This window comes from Eubalaena glacialis, chromosome 17 (assembly GCF_028564815.1).
Source record: "Eubalaena glacialis isolate mEubGla1 chromosome 17, mEubGla1.1.hap2.+ XY, whole genome shotgun sequence".
Taxonomy (NCBI): Eukaryota; Metazoa; Chordata; class Mammalia; order Artiodactyla; family Balaenidae; genus Eubalaena; species Eubalaena glacialis.
Genome location: NC_083732.1, coordinates 77452720 through 77479338, shown reverse-complemented (window position 1 = coordinate 77479338; position 26619 = coordinate 77452720).

The window sequence follows — 26619 nt, the reverse complement described above, 5'->3', positions numbered from 1 at the left end:
GGTTAGACAACCAACCCTGCCTTCTCCTTGTCTTCACTGACAACCAAGTCTTACTCTCCCAGCCTGGATTCCAGCAGATTCTTTCATTTTCTATCCTAGAATGAGTGGTGTAGATCTCAGCAACTGATAAGTGTAGAGTTTGCTGTTAAATAATAAATTTCCAACTCCCCCTGGAAGTTTGGCTCCTGACAAATGTTCTTGAAAACTTTTAGGATGTGCATGCATATTTCAAGGGCCCCTTAAGTGAAATCAGTCTCCTCATCACAGCAGATCCTCTTCAGGCTGTGGGCTCCCCAAGAACCCCTCCCAGTGAACACAGTGAACTGCTGTCCAGGGAGTCCTCAAAATATGGGGAGGACAAACCTTTGCTCCCCATCCCCATTCCCTTTTTCCCTCCAGTGCATCCAAACAGCCCAGGAGGAGGTTCTCAAGGCTGATTACTGTTGCCAGGGCAACTCTAGATTGATCCTTCACTCTAGTAATATCAGCAGATCTCCCTGAGGAGTGGGGAGTGTGATTTGGTGAAGCTCTCTGGGTGGGCGGGGAGAGTGGTTTTTGTTTTTATCATTAGCACTATCTGTTCCCACCCCCAAAGAGTCAAAATTTAAGCTCTGGAGAAATTCTCAATTTGATAATGATTGGACTGATTGGACTGAGAAGAAGAGACCTCTGGGATTACTGGGGAAGACCTCACTGGAAGAAGCTTAACTTTCCAGGGTGGGGATAAGGGGAGGAGTCGGAAAGAAAAGAGAGAGATGGGAAACAAATGTTATTCAGCTGCTAAAAGGCAAAAAAAAAAAAAAAAAAAAAAAAAAAAAAAAAGCCAAAAGGAGCCAATCTTTTAGTTTGCCACCTAGGAAGATTTAGAAATGTGGGAGAGGAGAGAAGGGGGCTGGTGAGAAGATCATTTGGAGTTCCCAACAATATTAAAGAGAAGTGGTTCTTTTCACCCAGTATCTTGGAAAAAGCCTTAAGGCAGACAAGAACAAGGAAAGATATTAGTAACCCTATCCCAGAATTAATGGCATTGACAGCGACACAAGTCTGTTATGTTCCAGCTTAAACTCAAAGATGATCAAACCCTGGTGGAGATTTAGTTTGTGCTTTCAGAATGACAGCAGTCGCTGTCACTTCTTTACTTTATATACTATTTTGCTTCTAAAGGCCTCAACGTGCCTGTTTCTATTACTCCAGGCTGCCTTCAAGAAGAAAAAAAAAATCGAGGGAACAGATTGTGAAACATTCCAGAGAGAAGAGATTTGGCAAGTCATCCTATTTCAAAAATGTGTTATCAAAAACACTCATTCGCCTTTCACCTTATTCATTGTTTTCTCCCTGTTTTAAAATTTTTATTAGAGTAGAGTTGATTTACAATGTTGTGTTAGTTTCAGGTGCATAGCAAAGTGAATCAGCTATACATATGCATATATCCACTCTTTTTTAGATTCTTTTCCCATGTAGGACAGAGAAAGACAAATATTCATTGTTTTCTGATGAGCAGGGGTGGAAGGAGAGCCAGGTTTGCTCTCAGATTTGCCAGGGATGGAAGCCCAGGCTCCAGTATTAACACTGCACCGTTTACTAAACCTCTCTGAACCTCAGTTTTGATACTTATCACCCCTAAAATGGGAAGTATGTCACCATTAGAGGAGGCTTATGATGAGAATTAAATGTAAGTGCCCAGCCAGTTATAAGCACTTAGAAAACAGTCCCTATTATTTTCTGTTAGATCTAGTGACCCCCAAACATTAAACTATTATGTTAAGAGGACTTAACAAAAGGTTTATAAACTATTTGGAAGCACTGATTCCATGCAGGCTTGGGAATTGTTTTTAAATTCAGAAGAGAAAATGTTATTTTATCAGTATCGCTTAAATACCATCGCTGTTTCCTTTAAGAGATGAAGTTGGCCTGGGCCCACATTGCATGCATATTTCATCTACAGTCCTCACATATGTGTGTTTTGCTCAGCAAACAGCATAATATGGAGCAACTCTTTATGGAAAATAAGAGTGATGTCATCTGCCCAGCAATGGCAGGACATGAACTCGTACTCCCGCAGTGCTGCTGAAGCTACACAGCTACCAGTATGCTCTGAGGAAAGGACACTATTTTGAATGTTTCCGGACTCAGAAGCTTTGATTTTCTTCTGAGAAATCACTGGGAGGGTGTAATATGATTTCCACGATGAGCAATGGGTGTGCGGGGCCAGAAATAGTTTATTCTTTTGAGATGCCTAAGGAACACATTGAAAGTGTTTCTCATATTTCAGAACAGAAAAGTGGAAAATAGAGCAAATGTATTCCATGCCCTTTTATGTTAAAGAAAACGGTCCCTCTGTCCTTTCAAGAGCTCCAGTCTCAGGGAATCTGCTTAGACTTGCTATTCAGTCTGCATTCTTCTGCGGCATTGCTGAACAGATTAGCTCCAAAGAGGACTTTTAGTGCTTCTCTGGTGATTGAAGTTGTCTTAAACAAGGATTTCAGGATGGCATGGATGAAAGGAAGTCAGATATTTGGGAGTGCTCTCTCCTTGAGGAAATCTGTTTGCTTTTCTTTTCTTAGAGCACATCATGAGAAAAATTTAAACTTTATTCATAAAACTGTATTGAGATGGCTTAAATTCCATTCTTTGTACCTAGGTACAGTGTTTTTCATTAGCATTGATCTCCCTCTAGAAGAACCTGCCTGGTTGCTTGGAATTCAGGCTTCAGTCTATTAAGAAATAATCCTCATAAGCTTGGAGGAATTGCCCGCCTGGGCCGCACTGAGAGGTCTGCTTGGTGTAGCTGGAGGGTCAACTGGTGGTCCTAGGATTGATTTCATCCAGAAGATGGGTTTGGTTGGGTAGAGCCTTTAAAAAGCATCTGAACTGGAATGCCTTCAGCCGGGGGCTTGTACTTCCCTTTTCTCTTCGGACACTAGCTCTCCCTAATAAAATTACCACTGGCTTTGGAATTATGTGAAATTACCTGCCCAGCTTCCAGAGGCATTTGAGTCTGAGGCGCTGAGACTGGATAGGACATCCAACAAGATGAAAGTAGGATATGAATTCTTGTTCAAAGTCCACTAAGGCCTGACTGTGATCATGGTGAACTTGGATAACACGTCATATACCCCAAACCCTCTGTTTCTGTTTCTCTACCATTGGTTGCCTACAACTCTGTTCCTTGTCCTCACTCTGGTGTCCAGGCTCAACAGCCCTTATCTGGACATAGCCAGGTTCATTGCAGAGCAGAAAAAGAACGAGGCGGAATCACCAGCTTCTCTTAAAACTAATAAATTAGGAGTTTGGGGATTAAGAGATACACACTACTATATATATAAAATAGATAAAAAACAAGGACTTACTATATATCACAGAGAACTATATTCAATATCTTGTAGTAATCTATAATGGAAAAGAATCTGAACACATACATCTTTATATATATATATATATATATATATATATATATATACATCATATATATATATCTGAATCACTTTGCTGTACACCTGAAGCTAACACAATATTGTAAGTCAACTATATATGCCACTTCCAGTTACATTTCATTGGCCAAAGCACATGCGTAAGCCTTACTTTCTAGGAGGGAACAAATATCATCTTTCCACAGGAACAGGCAGTGAATATTTTTAACAATATGTAATTAACTTAATAAGTTAATAAAAAATATCTGTGAGCTTAGCAAAAGCTAAGTGAAATGGTAAGGGAGGAATCCAACCTTCCTTCAATTAGAAAGTGAAAGTGATATAAGAAAATGGTAAAGAATAAAAATTCTGTTTTTGTATGCCCAATATCCATTCCACCTTCTACCTAATAACAGGATCTCATTTCCCCTTTGAAAACTATTATTTTTCCTCCTTTGCAATTGTGGTGGAACTACTACTTCAGATATCCTTCCTCTGCCAGCTATATACCTCTGGGCATCTGAATCATGGTACCCAAACAAACTCAATCATCTTGGATATCTGTGGTAGACATAGAGGTGCACCACTCAGATTTCCCTTCAAGGAAGGACTTGCTTCCCAGCTATGGGGAGTGATATCAGTGGACAACCTCAGTTATCAGAAACTACAAGGTCTACCTTGACTGTAGAGAGCCCCCATGCCCAAGGTTGTGCCTTTTCCTGGGCAGCTCTGATATGGAACAAGGTGGAATTACAAAGACCTGGCCATTTCTGCTCAACTCAGGAGACTGTGATGGGAAGTACTTACTCCAAATCTCCCCGTGGGTTGACTAAGGCTTTGTTGGATCTGCATTACGGACAAGTTCTTTCTCTGTCCAGTCATACTTGCTCCCTCTTCCCTTAACATGTATTGATCCCTAATAAATACCTGTGACTCAACTCTATCTCAGTATTTGCTTCTGGAGGACCCAACCCATGACAGTTAATGTAGCAGGGAAATAGAGACAGTAGGAGAGTAATGCATCAGCGATTCTATGCCTCCACTGGAAATGAAACATATTTATAATACCAACAGACTGTTGGCCAGAGCTAGCCCAATGGCACCACCTAATAGGAAGAGGGGTAAGAAACATGATATTGAAGATGAGATGTTTGGAGAGCGCTACTCTGTCTGTCAACAGGTCCTTCCAGAGGTACAGCTTCTGTACTGTTAGCTATAACACATCTTCCCAATATATTTCTTTTCAATTAATTTAGCCAGCGTTAGGGTCTTTCACTTGCAGGCAAACAACTTTTTCTTATATAGGAAGACTTAGTATAAACTCCTTTTTTAATAAGGCTGGATGAGAAAGAAAGGTAAGAGATTAAACAGTAAATAGGGTTAGGAGAAATATTAGTTTTATTGGCTGAGATGGAAAAATCCACTAAAGGGGATGCTGTGAGTTGAAATGTGTACCCCAATTATTCTTATGCTGAAGTCCTAACCTCCTGGTATTTCATCATGTGATCTTATTTGGAAAGAAAATTGTTGTAGATGTAATTAGTTAAGATGAAGTCCTTAGCTAATTAATTAAGTGGGTCTCTAATTTGATATGCTGGTGTCCTTATAAAAAGAGGAAACTGGGCAAGAACATGGGGGAGAATATCATGAAGACGGAGTTTGGGGTAATGCAACAGAAGCCAAGGACAGTCAATGATTGCCAGCAAACCACCAGAAACTAGGAGAGAGGCACCGAAACAGATTCTCCCACACAGCCCTCAGTAGAAACCAACCCAGCCAACACCTTTATCCTGGATTTCTAGCCTCCAGAAATGTGAGACAATAAACTTTTGTTGTTCTAGCCACCAGTTTGTGGCACCTTGTTACAGCAACACTTGAAAACTAAAAAAAAAGAAAGAAAAATGGCATTGGTTGAATATACAGGGGAGTGACACAGAAGTTTAATGGAACAAAGCCTTGGAGCAAGTGGAAAAGGTTAGCAATTACATAATAAACAGCAAAAAAAGAAGAATATATTTTCTTCTGATAATCTGGTGAAAGAAGAAAGAACATAAAGACTGGTGTGAATAATGGGGCTTGGGGGAGACTTTTTAAGAACATGAGTAAACCATTTTAGGTCAATGGCTTAAACTCTGATATATGTCTTTAAAAGTTTGGGGAACCCCGAAAGCACCCCTGTTTCTAGAAATAATCTGTGATAGTGATTTTATAACTTGACCGATATAAACACTTTTAAAAATATTACTCTCTGTCATGATACTCCTTTAAAATTGGACATGGTTTAGTGGTAGTGATTAAAAGCAAGGGTTCTGGACCCAGAATATCTGAGTAGAATCTGGCATCACAATTTTCTATTGTGACACTGGCTAAGTTACTTTTTTAAGTTAATTTAAGAATTTTAGTAAATTACTCATCTATAAAGTGGAAATGGTGATAGTATCTGACCTCAGGATTATTATGAGGATGAAAGGAAATACTTAAGAGGATTAAAAGAGGAAAAAACTGCCTCTTTCTTCCTCTGCAAAATGAGAATAGTAGTGTCTAACTTGTAAGATGGTTATGAGGATTAAATTACATGAGCTGAAACATATAAATCACATATAAAGGGCAGGGACTGGTACTTAATAGTGCTCAACAAATGTAAGTTATTACTATTCTTATTATATCCTCTAATATAACAATTTCCAACTAATATAAACTCTTCTACAAAAATAAATACTTTTATTTATTACCAGTGTCTTCCTATCAAGGAAGATGGAAAGTTAACACAACAGAGATATAGTTCAAGGAAGATATTTTTGTACTCTTAGAATTCTGATTTTAGGGTCTTCAGTCTTGATTTTTTCAGGATTTGTCTTTTTATATATAAAATAATCAAGAATCAATATACATAAAGAAGCTCACCACATCTAGATGGTAATTTTATTTTCTCTGCCCTGAAATTTTTCTAGCTTCTATTTTGCTATTCGCTATCTGTTTGCCTGCTGTATATTTTATGTTACTACTCTGCTTCTACAAGTCAGTTATGAAACTTGCTAACATTCTGCATAATCAATTTCCTAAATAATTGGCCTTTACAACAGTTTTCCATTGTATAGTTTTATGCCATCTTAACTTTTTAAGATGTCATTTTACATTTATTAAAAAGAGATGTTCCTCCTTGTGAGCAGCCTTAAAGACCTCTTTTTGGGGCATGGGTTTTCTCTTGAAGGCTGCTGACATACCCAGGTGACTCACTGTCATAAGACAGTGACATTAATAAATTTTATTTCTTTGCACTAGGTCATCCCTTCAGCAAGACGTAACCTCTGCAAAAGTGACATTCATGAGACTATCAACCTCCTGCTGAACCTAGTATTTATTATTCTTATATTCAGTACAGATCCATGGCACTGATGTTGTGCATGGTGCATAATAGCTGTTTAATAAAAAAATTATTAGAAGAATCGTGAGGAGACACAGATCCCATTACTATGACTCAACTGGCAGTTTTGCAGGACAAAGGTTATTTACCAAAATGGCCTGAAATTGCTTTCCCTTACTTATTTCAAAGCCATGTTATAAATTTTATAAATAAGGAAATTAATAGGATTTAAAATGTGTGTAAAATTGATTTGTAATTGTACTCTCTAAATTTGCTTTTAAAAATTAATAAAGTTGAGTTTTCTGCTTATGTAATCAATATATGGACTTCTATTTCCTGTTAAACTTTAAGATCTAATGGTAGACAATTTCTCTTATCATAACAACTAGGAAAATGGATAAATTATAAATATCATATTTTTTAATCACTGGAGAGCTGTGCACGTGAAAAAGATCTAGAAGAATACATCTGAACAGGGAAAAAATCCATCTCATTTGGTAGAATTTAATGACTGTTTTCCTCACTGGGCATATTTGTAGAATCTAAGCATAGACTGAAGACCAGACCTTTCATAGGTAGAGGAATACTGGTGAGGAAGCTAGTATTTGATAACCATACAGTCTCATGTGAAAAATTAGAATCTGGATGAGCTACCAATGATGAGTTTATTTTCCCACACAGGATTTTTGCAGAGTGCCAAGGAAGCATGGGAATTAATAGTACTCTGAGCCAAAGTTCACTAGAAGTTTGGGTCTTTAATAAAATACAGGAAAGTTCTTGCCTTTGAGAGATTTGTAACCAGAGGTAAACTGAGTCTGATTAGGGCTACAAACCAATCTTGACGTAGCTTACTTGCTGAATAAATCAAGGTGTCTCAGTGATTCCGCCTGCCAGAGGAAAGGAATACCATCTGGGGGAAAGTAATATCGTCTTTAGTCCTTATGGTCCTTTTACACACAGGGTTATATATCAATAAAAGATATTATGAAATATATAAGGAGAAAAATAGGACTCATAATCAAGAGAAAAAAATAGCCAATAAAAGTAAGGCAATATGAATCAATAGGTAATTCCAACAAAGAGATGGAATGTCTAAAATAAACCAAACGGACGTTTTAAAACAAAAACACAAAATTATAAATTAAAAACTCATTATTCGTAACAGCAGAAAAGATAATTAGTGAATATGTAGACAGATCAATAGGAATTATTTAAACCAAAGGAGAGAGAGAGACAAGAATGAAGAAATCTGAACAGATTATAATAGAATCATGGGAAACTGTAAAATACTCTAACATACATATAATTGGGATCTCAGAAGGAAAGGAGAAAGAGAAGAGAGAAGCAATATTGAAAAGATACTGATGAGTAAGTTTACAAAACTGATGAAAGATAAAATTTAGAGATTCAAAAAGATAATTGAACTCCAAGCAGGATATATGTATAAAGAAAAATCACACATTGACACATCATAATTGAATTTCTGAAGACTAAAGATAAAGAAAGATTCTTAAAAGCAACCATAGAAAAAGACATTGTCTTCAACTGTCAGAAAACTTTTCAGTAGAAACTATGAAAACCAGAAGATACTGGAATAATATCTTTAAAGTGCTGAAAGGAAAAAAAAACCCTAGAATTCCATACTCAGCAAAAATATGATTAAAAAAGAAAGGTGAAGTGCAGCATTGGAGGTATAGTGGTGAGCATAGCTGCCTTCCAAAAATGAAGGTGAAATTAAAGTGTTTTCAGACAAGTTTCAGAGAACTTATTGACATCAGGCCCACACTATAAGAAATTCTAAAGCAAGTTTTTCACATTGAAGGAAAATGATCTTATATAAAAACATGGAATTTCAGAAAGAAATAAAAACATTAGAAAGGATGAATATATGGATAAGTATAAAACATTACAGAGTCCATAAACCAACAATAAAAACAATGCACTGTGGGTGTTATAATTATGTAGAAATAAAATAAATGACAACAATAGAATGGAGTAAATGGATTAAACTGTTGTAAGGGTCTTGCACGGTTCAAGAATTGGTAGAGTGCTAATTTAAGTTAGGCTGCAATAAGTTAAGAACATGTATTATAATCAAAGTACCACTACAAACAATATAAAATGTATAAGTAAAATGGAATGAAGGAAAAAATAAAAGACTGCTAATGTTTCTTGATTAATCCCAAAAAAGTTAGAAAAGGAAGAACAAAGAAACAAGCAACAGTTTGAACAGCTAGAAAGCAAATATTAAAATGGCAGACTCAAGTTGATCTATGTCAGTAATTACATTAAATGTAAATTGTCTAATCACCCAATGGAAAGACAAAGTTGTCACATTAGGAAAAATAAATATACATACCCAAGACCTAAGTATGTGCTGTTTAGGAGAGGCATGCTTGACCTCTAAGAACATAGATTAAATGTAAAATAATAATAATGTTAATAAGGATAGTAGTAATAATGTGTTATAGCATGTAAACCCTAACCAAAAGAAAGCTGATGTGACGATATTAGTATCAGAGAAAACAGGCATTGATGGAAGTATTAAAGAAAGAAATAGGAACCTTTTATAAAGATAAAAGGGAATAGTCAAAAGGAAGTCATGACACACCCAAATGTATACATACCTAAATGGTTTCAAGATATATATGTATATATATCTGACAGAATTTATTGGAAAACCAAACAAAATATCAGTTATTGTTATGGAGTCTAAAATATATTTTTTAAAGAACAGACCAAAAGTCACATGGGATATAGAATATTTATTTGAAAACCCTATTAACTAATTTGAACTAGTTGACATTTATGCCCCAAAACTACACCAAAAAACTACAGAATACATAGTATTTTCAAGTGTATTTGGAATATTTACCAAAACAGGCATTATACTAAGCAGAAAAGCAAGTCTACATAAATTTCAAAGGATTGAATTCATATAGTGACCACAATAGGATTGTCTGACCACAATGGGATTAATCAAGAAATAAATAACAATAAGACTAGAAAATCCCCAAATCTCAGAAGAGCACTTTGTCCTAAAGAAATTGAAACTGCAATTAAAAAATTTCCGCCAAACAAGCACACCAACATACCAAAGTAGGTGAGGGCAACTTCTGGCCCAAATTATTTCATTAGTGTATTTCTTACAAGCATTTGCAAGAAAAATAATACATCTTACATAAACCTTTCAGATAGTGGAGAATAGGAACACTTTCTAACTTACATTATGAAGACAGTCTGACCCTAATACCAAAAGCAGAAAAGGATATATCAAAAAAATAAAATTATAAGCCTATATTTCTCATAAACATATAAGCAAAATCCTAAACTAAATATTAGCAGATCAAATTTAGAGATATAGTAAAAAGATATTATATTATGGCCAAGTGGGATTTATTCTGGGATCATAATCACGTTATCAGAGTAGGGGAGAAAAAATATATGATATGATTACACACAAAAAAGTGATAAAATTTAAGACTCTTTCAAGATAAAATTCTCGGAAATGAGGAATCTAAAAGAGTTTCTTCTCAAAGTCAGGGATTATTATAATGGTTAAGGGTGTTGGACCAAGCCAGGCTCTTGAGTTTGAATTATGGCTCATCCACTTACTAACTGTGCCTTGTGCAAATTACCTAATCTTTCTCTCAGTTCCCTCATCTGAACAATGACAATAATATTGTTTCTCATCAGAATTAAATTAATTAACTTAAGCAAAATACTTACAAGAATGCTTGGTCCATAATAAATACACGATAGACCATAACTATTATAATTAGGGATGCTATTTCTACACTGTCAGCACTTAGCATATTACCTAGAACATAGCAGATGCTAAATGAGTGTTTTCTCAATGAATGAATGAATGAATGAGCCTACAGGGATACAGTGTCTGCTAAGTACCCAGCACACTGGTAGGTACAGAGAAGAATATCAGCATCCACTCTATCTCAACCCCTTTTTTATCACTCCTTATGACTGCTTTAGACAATACAATTTGAGGGCATCTGAAGAAAAAAACCATCTCTGACCAGGGCGGATTTCAATCTGGAGGGCTGTAAGAAGACACAGAGAGATGCTTGCCACCTTCTAGCACAGGAGCGAGATGATCAGAAGGACGGAAGAAAGGTCTGAAGGGGGTGTGTGTGTGGGTGCATGCAAAGGGGAGAAAGAAAGAGAGGAAGAGAGATCAGACTAAAAGCCAGGAAATTGCGGTTAATTCTCTGTGTGGAGTTGTGCAGTCATTTAATCCTATCATTTACTCCATCATATTGGAATTATTTATGCTCTATTTGTTCTCAATAGACGGTGAACTCCTTAAGGAAGAATTCATGTCTCATCCATGTGTTCTGTGTTCCACATGGTAATGCCACATAGCTGCTTTGGTAAGAGTTTTTCAAAGGAAACTAAACTTAGAGCCTCTATTCTTCATTTCTGAAGAATACCTTCCTACTCACCTTTAGGAATTACATTAAATGAGAAAGTAAGCATTGAAGACCTTTAAATATCCCAAGGGCTACAGAAATGTGTGCTGTTACTAGTGGGTTTATAAGAAATAGCAAGCAACCAATACATATATAAAACACTTCAGAGTTTACAAAGCATTTTTCATATGCATTACCTAATCTAATCTTGGCTGACACCTAGACTTTGAGGAAGGCATTATTATGCCAGTTTCTCAGAAGTTCCAGTTTGAATCAACATTTTAGCAATAAAGATATGCTTTATATTCATTTAGGGACACGTTCTCAAATGAATTTTACTGTAATTCTTCTGTAATAAAATGTTTTTCTTTCATAAGGTTTGAATGTTTGCATACTAAAAAGTTTCATTTACCGGGGTCTGAATGTAAAACATATATATATATTTTACATATACATATATAAGTAAAATATATATATATGCCTCAGCTTCAGAGACACTTCAGATGTAGTACATTTCTGGTTTAATACTTTTGAAATAGATATATTTGTTTTTAAGAGATAAAATAAAATTTGAGAGTGAATCAAATTTAGGAGTTTAGACAGACTTGCATTCCATTTCTCATTTCTCTTATGATCCTGGGCAGATCAGAATCCTTACCTGTAAAATGCAGAGAAAAATTGCATATAGCTCCTAGAGTTATTTTGAGGATTAATTAAATAATGCTTGAAAGGTATTTAGCATTGGGCCTGGCAAATAAGAAGTGTCCAACAAGTAACAGCTTTATCTATTATGTATTATTAATAAATATATAAATTAATAATAGCTATTACTAAAATATCTTTGAGTTAATAATAGTAAATGTAGGGGGTACTTTTGTTGTTTGGGTCTTTTGTTAGGGAAACCACTGACAAAGCTTTGGTATGATTTCTTGGCCAGTGAATAATTCATAAGTGAGTCCAGCTTAGAATCCAATAAATTATAGCATCTTGATCCAGTCTGTGGTCCCAGCTTGTATTTATTTCCCATGTCTGCTCTAACAATTCACAAAAATAATGTAGTGGCTTAAAACAACAAAATGTTTTATTGTATAGTTCTGGAAGTCAGAAGTCTGAAATGGGTCTCCCTGGACTAAAATCGAGGTTTCCCAGGACTGTGTTCCTTCCTGGAGGCCCTGAGGGAAATTCATTTTCATGCCTTTCAGCTCCTAGATACTGCCCACGTGACTTGGCTTGTGGCCCCTTCCATCTTCAAAGACACCAGTGTTACACTTCTGTGTGCCTTTCTTCCATAGTTACATCTCCTGCTGACTCTCTTTTCTGTCTCCCTCTTCCACTTTCACACACCCTTGTGATTATGTTGACCATGTCTAGATAACCTAGGATACTCTTCCTATTTTAGGGTCAGGTTTTTAGCAACCTAATTCCACCTGCATTTAATTTCCCTTTACTATATAATCTAATATATTCACAGTTTCTAAGGTTTAGGACATGGACATCTTTGGCAGGGGAGAGGGCATCATTCTCTCTATGACATAGCTCCAAATCATAGTAGGTTAGAGTACAATGATCTGCTCCAAATCCAAATTTAGAAAAGAGGTAGGTTTTGATTCTGATTTTGAGTTTTGAACTGATACCTCCAATGGCTCCAGGTCCTGTTTTTATATGGCCCTGTGTTCCTACCAGCGTGGAACTTCAGATACACCCAGCCCACAAAACTATCCTTGTTTCTGGGACTGTCATGTGAGATCAGGAAATCCAGCCCAGCTTGAGGTGACAGCAGGGATTGATGACAGTTTAAAGTCCATGTCTTTTAATTTTTTTTTTTCTGGTTTCCTGTGTTTTTCTTCTCCTCTGAAAACCACCTAAGAAGGTCCAGTGTTTATAGCATCCTTCAAAACCCCACATCCAATTTCCTGGAAAGTCAGGAAAGCTCAGTGGTGAAATAAAAATGTCAGAGGATTTAGCTGCTGTGAACTCACCCTGGCAGTAGAAGAAGCTGTGGTTTGGGCTTGTGCAAGACACAGCCAGCCCTGGGTTATCCCACCTGGACATGATAATATGAATAAGCATATATCAGGGGTCTCCTCTTTGCCAGGTGCTTTATAGGTAGCATCTCTAAGTATCATCACCATCATTTTGAAGCAAATAAAACTGAATTTTAAAGGGGGTAAATAATTTGTCAAAGAACATTCACCTTAAGGTAGCAGAGTCTGGAGTCAAAATCACTGTCTCTGATTCAAAAGGCAGAGATTTCCCAGCTCCTCCAAGTCTCTTTCCTGCACATGCCTTATGCTCATCACAAACGCCTGCCTTTCTGACTAGAATCGAGCTCTTGGCGATCTGAATCACATCTTTTTCATATGTTTCCAGTACCCAGCCTTGTACCTGATGTGTAGTCAGGGTTCAGCAATGTTTGCTTATTTTATGAAGGTATGATTTAGTTAGGACACTGTATGGGTGTTTTAACTGCAGCAGCCTACAGAAAACCCCATATCCAGATGAGGCCCTAGGAAAGCAACATCAACTTAGGAACTCGTGGAAAATTAGCCAGGGAAATTTTTTCTCCAGGAGCATTTACATGGTATTTGACTTGGCTTTCTGAGACGTATTAATCAATCCTCCAAACTCCATTCAGGGCTCCATGCCACTCATTTGGAATCAACTAGTATTTATCTACTGAGACACTTGGGAGGGCAAAATGGAAAATGCAGCCTTTCAATGGAGTGCTTTAATTTAACCCCTCCCACTCAATTTCAAGTAAAACTATCTCAAATTGCAGGGATGCACTACCCTTCCTAAAAGAAATACACTTGAAGCTAACTAACTCAACACACATTTATGGAGCTACTTGTACCTACTAAGTGCCAAACCCTGTGCTTGTCCCTCTGAATGTTTGCATATTAAAGACCTAACAAATGATCAATCCCACAAAATGCTACATTCACCTGATATTCATATATAGGACATGTATAGTGCTCTACACACACAGGCTAAAGCCTCTTCTAAGAATTGTTCAGTTTGCTAAGGACTTTTCCTTTTTGGATGACTTTCGAATATCCTGGAATATTTTTAATAAATGGCTAAAGTGTCATTTGACAAATTATCCCCAACATAGCCAGACCAGGAAAATAAATGAATCATATAAATGCTTGAAAAAGTCAGGATCCATCATCATGCATAAGACAAGTGACAAATATGCTAATTATTCAAAACAATTTTTTTCTTTATTTTTTTTAAAGCAGTTTTGGGTTCACAGCAAAACTGAGAGAATGGTACAGAGATTTCCCATACAAGCCCTTCCACCATACATTTATAGTCTCTCTCATTGTCAACATCCCCCATTAGGGTGGTACATTTGTTACAATTGATAAGCCTACATTGACACATCATTATCACCCAAAGTCTGGAGTTCACATTAGGATTCACTCTTGGTGTTGTACATTCTGTGGGTTTAGACAAATGGATAATGACAGGTATCCATCATTATATTATCATACAGAGTATTTTCGCTGCCCTAAAAATTCTCTCTGCTCCACCTTTTCATCCATCCCCTTGACAACCACTGATCTTTTTTAAGATCTCCGCAGTTTCGCCTCTTCCAGAATGTCATATAGTGGGAACCATACAGTATGTTACCTTTTCAGATTGGCTTCTTTCACTTAATAATATGCATTTAAAGTTCCTCTGTGTTTTTCATGGCTTAACAGGTCATCTCTTTTTAGCACTGAATACTATTCCATTGGCTAGATTTACCACAATTTATTTATCCATTCATCAGTGACATCCTGGTTACTTCCAAGATTTGGCAATTATGAATAAAGCTGCTATAAACATGACGGTACAGATTTTCCTGTGGACATAAGTTTTCAACTCATTTAGTTAAATATCAAAAAGTGTTACTGCTGGATCGTGCGGTAAGCGTATGTTTAGTTTTGTAAGAAACTGACAAATTTTGTTCCAAAGTGGCTGTGCCATTTTGCATCCCACCAGTAGTGAATGAGAGTTCCTGTTACTCCATATGCTTGTCAGCATTTGGTGTTGTCGGTGTTCTGGATTTTGGCCATTCTAATAGGTGTATAGTGGTATCTCATTGTTGTTTTAATTTGCATTTCACTGATGACATATGATGTGGAGACTTTCTTCATGTGCTTATTTTCCATCTATATTTTTTTCTTTGATGAGGTATGTATTAAGGTCTTTGGCCCAATTATTAATCAGGTATTGTTTTCATCACTGAGTTTTAAGAGGTGTTTGCATATTTTGGATACCAGTCTTTATAAGATGTGCCTTTTGCAAATATTGTCTCCTAGTCTGTGGCTTGTCCTCTCGTTCTCTTGATATTATCCTTTGCAGAGCAGACATTTTTAATTTTAAGAGTACAGCTTATCAATTATTTCTATCATGGATTGTGCCTCTGGTGTTTTACCTAAAAAGTCATCACCAAACCCGAGGTCACCTAGATTTTTTCCTATGTTGTCTTCTGGGAGTTTTGCATTTTACATTTAGGTATATAATCCATTTTGAGTTAATTTTTGTGAAAGGTGTAAGGTCTATGTCTAGACTCTTTTTTTTTTTTTTTTTTGCATGTGAATGTGCAATTGTTCCAGTACCAATTTTTGAAAACACTGTCTTTCCTCCATTGTATTGCCTTAGCTCCTTTCTCAAAGACCAGTTGACTTATTTATGTATGTCTATTTCTGTGCTCTCTATTCTGTTCTATTTTTATGTTTTTGATCTATTTTTCTATTATTTTGCTAATACCACACTGTCTTGATTACTGTTGCTTTTTAATAGTTTTTGAAGTCAGGTAGTGTCAGTTCTCCAATTTTATTCTTCAATATCACATTGGCTAATTTTAGAATCAATTTGTTGATATCCACTAAATAACTTGCTAGGATTTCGATTGGAGTTGCCCTGAATATATAGATTCAGCAGGTAAGAATTGACACCTTGACAATACTGAGTCTTCTTATTCATAAACATGGAATATCTCTCCATTTATTTACATCTTCTTTGATTTCATTCATCAGAGTTTTGTAGTTTTCCTCATACAGAGCTTATACATATTTTGTTAGATTTATACATAAGTATTTCATTTTGGGGGTGCTAATGTAAGTGGTATTGTGTTTTTAATTTCAAATTCCGATTGTTTATTGCTGGTATATAAGAAAGTGATCGACTTTAGTATACTAACCTTGTATTCTGCAATCTTGCTGTAATTGTTAATTCTAGGAGGTTTTTTGGCGAATTCTTTCAGATTTTCTACATAGATGATTATGTCATCTGCAAACAAAGGCAGTTTTATTTCTTCCTTCCCAATCTGTATACCTTTTTAAAATTTTTCTTGTCTTATTGAATTATCTCAGACTTCCAGTATAATGTTGAAAAGCAGTGGTGAGAGAGACATCCTTGTCTTGTTCCTGATCTTAATAGGAAAAGTTCTAGTTTCTCATCATTAAGTATGATGTTTGTTATAGGTTTTTTTGTATATATTTATTATCAAATTGAGGACGTTTGCCTTTATTCTCAGTTAACTGAGAGTTTTTATCATGAATAATGGGTAACGGATTTTGTCATATGGTTTTTCTGCATCTACTGATATAATGATGTAATTTTTCTTTTTTAAGCTGTTGATGTGATGATTTACATTAATTGATTTTTGAATGTTGAACTAGCATTCCTGGAATAAAACCCTTTTGGTTGTGGTGCATAATTCTTTGTATACATTGTTGGATTCATGAGAATATTTTGTTGAAGATTTTTGCATATATGTTCATGAGAAATATTGGTCTGTAGTTTTGGTTTGTAGTTTCCTTTTCTTGCATTATCTTTCCCTGGTCTTTGTATTAGGGTAATTCTGGCCTAATAGAATGAGTTAGAAAGTATTCCTCCTGTTTCTATACTCTGAATGAGAATGTAGAGAATTGAGATAATTTCTTTCTTAAATGCTTTGCAGAATTCATCAGTGAACCTGTCTGGGCCTGATGCATTCTATTTGGGAAGATTATTAATTATTGTTTTATTTTCTCTAATAGATATTTGCGCCTGAATAGGCTTATTCAGATTGTCTATATCTTCTTGTTTGAGATTGTGTCTATCAAAGAACTGGTACATTTTACCCAGGTTATCAAATTTGTGGGTATAAAGTTGTTCATAGTATGCCTTGATTATCCTTTTAGTGCCCATGTGATCCATAGTAATGTTTCCTCTTTCATTCTTAAAATTAGCAATTTATATTCTCTTTTTTTTCTTAGTAAGCCTTATTAGAGGCTTCTTGGTCAAAGATATGGCCTTTGGATTTGTGATTTTCTCTATTGACTTCCTGTTTACTATTTCATCGATTTCTGCTCTAAATCTTCTTATTTTTCTTCTGCTTACTTTGGATTTAATTTGTTCTTTTTTTCTAGTTTCCTGAGTTGGAAACTTAGATTATTGATTTAGATCTTTCTTCTTTTCTAATATACACATGTAATGCTATAAATTTCCCTTTAATCACTGTTTTTGCTGCATCCCACAAATTTCGATAAGTTGTGTTTTCATTTTCATTTAATTCAAAAATATTTTAAAATTTCTCTTGAGATTTCTTCTTTGATTCATATATTAATCAGAAGTGTGTTGTTTAATCTCCATGTATTTGGAGATTTTACATTTATCTTCCTGTTATTTATTTGTAGTTTAATTCCATTATGGTCTAACAGCAGACATTGTATTACATGTATTATTTTAAATCTGTTAAGAACTGTTTTATGGCTCAGAATGTGGTTTGTCTTGGTAAATGTTTCATATGAACTGAGAACAATGTGTTATTGTATGAAGTAGTTTATAGGTGTCAATTATATCCAGTTGATTGATGGTGTTGTTGAGGTCAACTATGCCTTTACTGATTTTCTGCCTGCTGGATATGTCCATTTATGATGGAAGGATGCTAAAGTCTCCAGCTATGATAGTGGATTCATCTATTTTTCCTTGCAGTTTTATCAGCTTTTGCCTCACATAGTTTGACTCCCTCTTGTCAAACTATGTACTCTCTCACCACTGCTTTTCAACACTGACTCCCACATATTAAGAATTCTTACATTTTCTAGGAGAATTGACACTCAAAATTCATGGACCAGAACACTAGTAAAAATAATAACTATCTGAATTGGAAAAAATGTACAGCTAAATTTCTCTGCATTCTATAAATTTTGATTAGTTGTGTTTTCATTTTCATTTAGCTCAAAATATATTTGCATCCTACATCATAGTCAATCTTTGTAGCCTTAAACATGGGGCTTAAGACTTCTATTTAGAGACGTAGGTCCCTGAAGATCATTTGCTTCTAACATAGAACGCAATGATCACAATTAAAAGTCTGACCCAGGATGTAGCTTTCTTTATTTATGTGTTGTTTCAATTTAGGAGGAAATGTTTTTGCAATTCTTCATTTGCACACTCTCTCACCTGTTAGATGAACACTACGGAAAGTTTGCAGTTCTGGAAGCCATTAAATTAGCCATCTCTTGCACTAAAGAAAGTCCCTTCAATAGATTTTCAATTTTTAGTTCAGATCTTACCCTTTGATTGTGAGATAAGTTGCCCTTGATTGCTTCAAGACATCCACATACTAAAAAAATTGTCTACCGACGAACACAACTTTCACACTTTATTGATATTATTCCCCTATTTGCCAATGGGTTGTCAGATAATTCCTGCTAAAGGAATATTTGTTATAGCTAAACAAAGTATGGTAAACCTCCAAGACTTCCTCTCTAAAGATGCTATTTGCCACCTTCTCCTAAGTCTCAGTCACCAGAACATGCCACAGCAAAAAATTAACTTTTCTGTTCCTGACAAGCAATTAAGAAATCCATCAATTCCTAGACATAGAATCTGAGACAAGGAATTTTAAGGCAAAGTCAGGAGATAGTGCCCAAGATCCAGCAAGGATTCATGAGCTCTTTTATTCACTTATTCATGTATTCAGTGAACATGTTTTGAGCATAAACACTTTATCAGGTGTTCAACAAAAGAGAGAGATTCACAGAGTGTCTTCGGTGCTACCACTTACATTGTCTCCCTCAATTTTCACAGCAATCCAGTGAGGCAGATATTCTCCTTCATTCTATTTTGCAGGTGAGGAAGCTGAGCTCCCCTGTAACTGAGACCACAAATATGATGCACCCAGAGTAGAGAATTCATTTCTGATTTTACTCAGAATCATAGCAACAAAACTCTTGGGTTCAGGGCATTGTCCCAGGCTCTATCCTGCTCTTGTTTTAGCCGAGATCCCCTTCTCTCCAACCTATGTCCTTTGAATTTTGATTGGCTTTTCTAGTCTTCCTGAGTTCTGTTTGAGCTTTTCCCTAACATGCTGCTTCTATGGTGGTCCTCTCAATTTGAAATAATATGTCCAATATGAAAACGACACTCAATCCCCTGGTCATGTTTAGGGTCAGAGAAATTGCATCTGGTCTAGACTTAGTAACCTGAGCTCCCAGTTTTCTAAAAGGTGATATTGGGCATAGACACATAATCACATAGTAGGGAATCTACATATGTTAGTTTTCTTTCTTACTTGCTCAAAATTATGCAACAATATGGCAGAGCAATTTTTGGGACCTGCTCCGTGTGAATCTAGATTATATGCTTATTTAGCAATACTATGCTTCCTTTCTTACATAACAAGGAATAAAAAGATGTGCAAGATATAGTTCCCATCCTTAAAGCATGACAACTGATTTGGTGAGGGAGGTGGGGAGAGAGCCATATCCATGCCAAAAATTAATGCATGATATAATTCAATATACACTGAATGCTCAGTTAGAATGCAGGCTCTTAGAATAATTGCAGTCAGAAAAGCCAGATGTCACAGAAAGTTGACTAGATCAGAAAAAAACTTCCTGGAGGGGCTCAGAGGTTTGAACTGGGCCCTGAAGAATGATGTCCTAGGTTGCAAATGGGAAACTGGATAATTTAGTCAATTCTTTTCTCTTCTCTCTACTTCCACCTCCACAGTTTTACATTATTTTTAAGTCCTTTTGTCCACACTTACAGTTTGTCCTGTCTGAGACGTAATCTCACAAACCCCACCTAGATATATTGCTTCCAGCCATCATTTTATTTCTAAATAATATGGAAATGGTCCTTCTTCCTGGACCATAGAAGGGGATTATAACCAAGAGAAACTTGCTGTTCTTGGCTTTTTTCCCACCTCTGAATACATCATATATGACCGTGTTCTTCAAGCTTCTACTGCACTCAATCATCCATAGCCTTGAATCGCTGCAAACACATCTCCGTCAGAGTCAGCGCAGTGGTCTTGGAGTCGATGTTACCACAAACTAATCCCTGTGGGTACTTTCTGACGTCCCTTTTGGGTTGTACAAGTAATGAATCATCTTTGAAACTTCTGGGATCTGCTTTCTTCTCCTCCAAGGCTCCTTGCAGACTTTTTTTTTCCATTTGCCAAGAACTCCGATAACTTAGGAAATTCAGCAATGCGCCCATTCACTCCAAGGAAAAGGTTTTCCTATCTATTTCCCTATGAAGTAGTGCTTTTCTTCCTTCTCCCTTCTCTTGGCATGTATTTCTGCAATCCAGAAAACACCTATACAGAGGGATGATTGGAAGCCATAGAAGTGCCTCGGGTGAGTTACGACACATTTTCAGTCCTCCATTTGTTCTGCAAAGTTACACAGAGTTGGACTAGATAAGTGGCATAGCACAACAGTTAAAAGCCCAACCAGAGTTAGCCTTGATTTAAATCCCTGTCTGATATCTGATCTTGATATAAAGATCCTGACCTTTCTAAATTTCCATCTCTTGACTTGTAACATGGAAAAAATAACAGTTGCGAGGATTCAATAAGAAACTGCATGTCAAATGCTCAGCACAGTGCCTTGCCCATTGAACATACTCTCTAAGTGTTAAATATTCTTATTCTGATTCATGGGTTCATCAAGTATTTATGAAGGACTCTCCCCTTGCCTCTATGCCAGCCACTAAATATAAAGGGGTGAGTAAGACTATCATAGTCCCTGCTTGCTGGATAATTCCAGTTCCTTTAGTTGGTTAATGACACAGACAAGCCAAAATGTTCCTCTACGTCTGATCAGTTCTACCTCCCTCACATCCCTCGTGTCCCTCTCTCCCTCTCCGTGTCCCACTGTTGCTGCCCATTTGGGGAAAGCAAGAGGAAGGGGAGGTCATTGCTGCATTGCTCAACTGCATAAGCTATGACATGGGTGACAGGAGCGTTCTAGTTCCCTGAGAACAGGAAAATAAGAAGGGAATATTTTTACAGTACTACAGAACTCCAGTCTTGATTCAGCAGGAGATCTATAGACTTAGGAATACCAAGAGTAATACTACTTATATTTCTAAAATAATAGTGAAGTAGTCTTACCTTTGTGAAACGTAGTTGATGTTACCAACAACCCCATGCGATGGGCAGATCATGTATTATCATCTGCATCTTACAGATGAAAAACTAGCCCTGAGAAGCAAAAGAAATTTTGCAGAGACACACTTGTAGAATGCAAGAGTGAGAAACTTTCCCCACCAGATTATACCCTCACTGACAGCAGGGTCTATGATCTTTCAGAGCAATACTTTGGAGAGTTTAGCATTACAATCTGGGGTTTAGCTCATCCCAGTTGAAAGTCTCAAATCCTGCCCCTGCCCCTCACTTGCTGGGTGACTGGAGAAATCGCATGAACTCCCAGAGACGGATTCCTCATCTACTGAATAGGGATTAAAATCACTACCTGGCAGCACTCTTGTGAGGATTAAATGGGATCATATACATAAAGAGCTTAGTCCAGCGTGTGTAGGAAGTGCTCATTCAACAGTTATCATAATTGGTTTCTTTTCCTCACCTCCCTCCTCCTCTTCTTTCTTGTTCTCCTTCCCTCTTCTCTTCCTTCTCACTATTGTTACTGTTGTTTTTGTCATTATATTACTACTGTTAATGGCATATAGCAGCCTTGTTGAATAGGTACAGGGTTTGAAGTTCTAGTTCCAGCTCTACCACTTCTTAGCCTTCTTGATTTTGCTGAACTAGGAGTCAGAGGATATATATTTCTGGGCTGAGTCTAATCACAATATCATCTTGCAACGGCAGGGATGCTATACTAGACTGAGACAAATAGCCCATTTTTTTCTCATTCATTAATTACTTTTGAATGCAACCAGCCAGCCTCTAATTCATATATCTCTAAATCTGTATCAGATGAATAGGACTCCCTTTTAGTCATGATTAACACGAGGAGCTTGCTGTCCGGTTGGTTGATTTAGTTGGGAATCTTGCCTATAAGTCACGTCCTCCCTCCTATTCAAACAAGAAATCATGGTCATTTGTTTATCCAAACCACTGTTTCATTTCCAGTATTATAGGCCAAAGCAAGCAGACTCTCCAACATCAAATAGTCTCATGAACTCAAATGGTTTTCCTCCCTTGGAGGCATATAGCAGTAACACCTCAGGACCATGGAATTGGATCATGGGGTAACTATGGCAGCCAGGAGATGTCTGTGATGCCTGGGTGTTTTCCCAAGCAGCCCATTATCATCTTCTGCCAGCTGCCATATTATAGCAGAAAGGATGAGAACTTGGGATGTGGGTGGATCTGTATTAGAATCTTATCTGTTTGATGGACAGAGAGTTTTCCTTATGTTTTGGTTTCTTCACTTTTAAAACGGGTTGGCAATACCTGAGTTGTTAGTTCTGAGAGTTAGAAATGCTTTATACAGAGTGTCTGACATGATATTTGCCACATGGCACTTGCTCAAAAAAAATCATACTTTCTATTATCGTTAGCTAAATAATTTGTTTTTCACAGTGGTACAAAGGTGGCACTTTTCTTCCAACCAGGTGTGGATAGTTCCAGCACCAGAATGTGAGTTGTGGGCTACCACTCTCTGCCAGACTCTAAGGCTCAGCATCAACTTCACTTCTCAGATCCTTGATGCAGCGTCTCTGCTTTCTCCTGCCCTGGAGAGCCCACTCTGTTGTTGATAGCATCAGAGGGTCTGCAGGGGTTCCCATCCGAGCAGATTGTCTGGCTTTGGCCTCTTTACCTCTCATTACCCAATTAACCATCTTGCAAAGTGTGAAGGGACACATTCCCACTCTCTGTTCATAGTATATGTGTTACCCAAGTATTATTGCATTTAGCAGCATACCTTGTGTATTGGGGTTCTCCAGACAAACAGAACCAAGAGATTAAATAAATACATAAATAAATTAATTCATTTGTTCATTTACTTATTTATGATGAAAAATTGGCTCACAAGATTATGGAGGCTGAGAATTTCAAAAATGTGTCATCTGCAAGTGGGAGGCCCAGAAACACCAGTGGTGTAATTCAGCCCAGGTTCAAAGGGGTGAGAACAAAGGAAGCCAATGGTGTAAATCCCAGTCTGAGGGCAGGAGAAAATGAGAAGAGATATTTCAGCTCAAGTGTGTTACAGAAAAGGTGGCAAATTTCTCCTTCTTCAGTCTTCTGTTTTATTCAGGCCTTCAATAGATTGGATGATGCCTGCTCACAGTAGGGAGGGTCATTTACTGAGTCCACTGATTCCAGTGCTAATCTCACCTGGAAACACCCCCAGAAATAATATTTAATCCAGGTAATTTAATTTGACCCGGTAATTTAATTTGACCCAGTCAAATCGACACATAAAATGAACTATCACACCCTGTTCTTTAACCAGTATTTACGAACACCACTAGAGTAGCTGGGGCAATCCATCTTCAAGGGCGAGCTCTTACACTCTTCCCTATATCACACCTCCCCTTTGCTCCTCCACAATCCTCAGGCTTTGTTGATTTATCAGTAAAGATCTATCAGTCTCCTTTTCTTTTGTGATCTGCCTTCCTCGCCCTTTTAGTCATGATGTTGAGGTAGGCAGACACATTGGTAATGGTTGGAACCCCCAAAGATGAAAGTAGCTCAAGTCATTATTCCTCATTCCCTACCTCTCAAGGCTCTTCAGATCACATGCAAATCAGTGGATGCTGGTGGACACATCAAGGGAACAGAATGTGTCACCCAGACTCACTGGTCAGCTCAGAATTTGGGTTCTGAAACAGTCAGGACCACTGCTATATGAACTTTTAAGGTCACAGAGTTTCTGAGTGCAGAAGAGGACTTCCAGGACTCCTGTCTTCTGACCCGTTGACCAATGACACGTCACAGTCTTAATTAGAGGCTGAATTGCAGCAGCAATAAGTACTGAGTTATAAAGCTTTTACTACGTGCTAGATGTGGTGGCCAGTACTTCAGAAGCTTTAGCTCATGAAGTAAGCTCTATGAAGTGTGCGTAATTAAAATCCCCTCTTAGATGATAAAATGTCCAAGGAGGTTAAGAAACATGCCTCAAATCACCCACCTAAGATGAAGAAAAATTATGGGTTGGTCTCTTGCCAAACTCAAAGAAATCTCTATACTGACTCTGAATATAAAGAATTTAGTATAGTGTTTGACACACAATAAGCTTTTGGTAAATGATTACTAGCTCATGTAAGGCTAGTTATACCTAAGAACCCCTTGAGGAAAAGTGGCCTGTCTTTTTCTGCGTTTTCCCCTCATCATTGTCTCACATATGTCACAAGGTCCACTGCAAATACCTCCCCAGCTGATTTGATTTTGATGCTCTCCAGCTCTGAGATGGACACAAAGTACAAATTTAGTGTCACCTTTGGGTATTAAGCAGTCAATTCTGGAGTGGAGAGCAGCCATGATGTATTTTTAATATGTTAATGAATAAAAGACAAGAGAAAAGCTTTGCTCAGGTTTGCTAGATCCAACCCCATTAGGCTTCATGGCATTCAGAGTTCAGGAGCAATAAATGAGGAAATAAAATTAAAAATAAAATAAAAATAAATAAAACAAGAATTAATGATTGACTATTTCCATAGCCTGAGACAGTTAATTTAGTGAACTTCACCAGCCATGACGTAAGCCTTGCTCACGAAGATTGAATAAATATGTTAGTACATTGTATTCCACATTGCTTTGCTGAGTTTGCACACAAGGTCATAAATGAAAATAAGATCAAAAGTGACAACTAGGCAATCTAAGTAAAGTTCAATGGGTTTGTTTGCCCCGTCAGCGAACCTTCTTTCATAGGAGATATCGAGTCTTTCCCTAGCTCTGAATGCTACAAGCCTTATTCTTGGCCTTTGCTATATATGCCAAATTTAATTAACATGAGTAAGTGAATCAGCTTAGAGAGAGGGTCAACTTGGCAGATATTAGATTAGCTGGACCCTACATCTTCCATCTTCCATGAATTATTTATACTGTTTGATCCCAGTTTTGAAAGAGAAAAATCTGAACATCTTTTTTTTAAACTTTTATTAGGATAATCCAATAACTTAATTCTCAACAAAGCAACTATTTCTGGGTGTTTTCAAATGGCACTTCTCTTTTGTGTTGGAAAGAAACTTCTGTGTAGGATGATCAAATGAAGCAAATATGTACTCAGATTTAGATCAGAGTAATCAGAACCATCCCTAGTGTAACACTGAGTCATCACCATTGGGGAACAGCAAAATGAGCATAAGCTTTGGAATCATCATAGACCCAGGATTTAATCCTGGCCTTGCCCCTAACTCACTGTGTGATCTTGAGACTCTTGCATCAGAGTCTTAGTTTCTGTTTTGGTCAAATAGGATAAATGGTAATCACCTTGCAACTGCTGTGAGAATTAGATGAGATAATGCCCACATTGTAGGTGCTCAATAAATGTTACTAGTCATTATGACTAGTTTTGCTATGACTGTTCACTGCCCCCCAGACCCTCATGTCTACAAAGGGTGATGCTGTCTTCTGTACTGCATGCTGGGAAAAATTAATGGAGCCGAGTCAGAGCCAGACCCACAGGAACATATGCATTAAATATAGTCATCTTGGCATACAGATCCCTGTCTGATCTGCTTCTCTTTCCACTCTCTTTTCTCTCCACATCACATACTTCCTTGGAAGTAGTCCATTCCAACAAACTTAGAGATCTCAGAATTCCCCAAGTTTTCTCTGCCTGTCATACCCTTCATTGTGCCTAGAACCCGCTTTTCTCCTCAATTTCCTGAAGAACTTTCCTTTGCCTTTCAAGACTCCTTTTAAGAATCATCTGTTCCCGAAAATTTCTGACATTTCACTTCTTTTTCTGGAATGAATTGGGAGCCACTCCTCCACACTTTTCCTCTGCCCTCCCATACTGCAGCATATACCTCTTCAGTATCTTCATCAATGGCTGCCATCATTATTGACTTACTTATCTACGGCAAGAGCAAACTGTCAGCTCCCAAGGACAGAAAGCATGTCTTTTTATTTCGGTGTTCTTAGCACCCAATATCAGGCCTGACACCATTAGGAACAAAATAAATGTTGAATGACTGACAGAATAGATGAATCTTCCTGAAATAACACTTT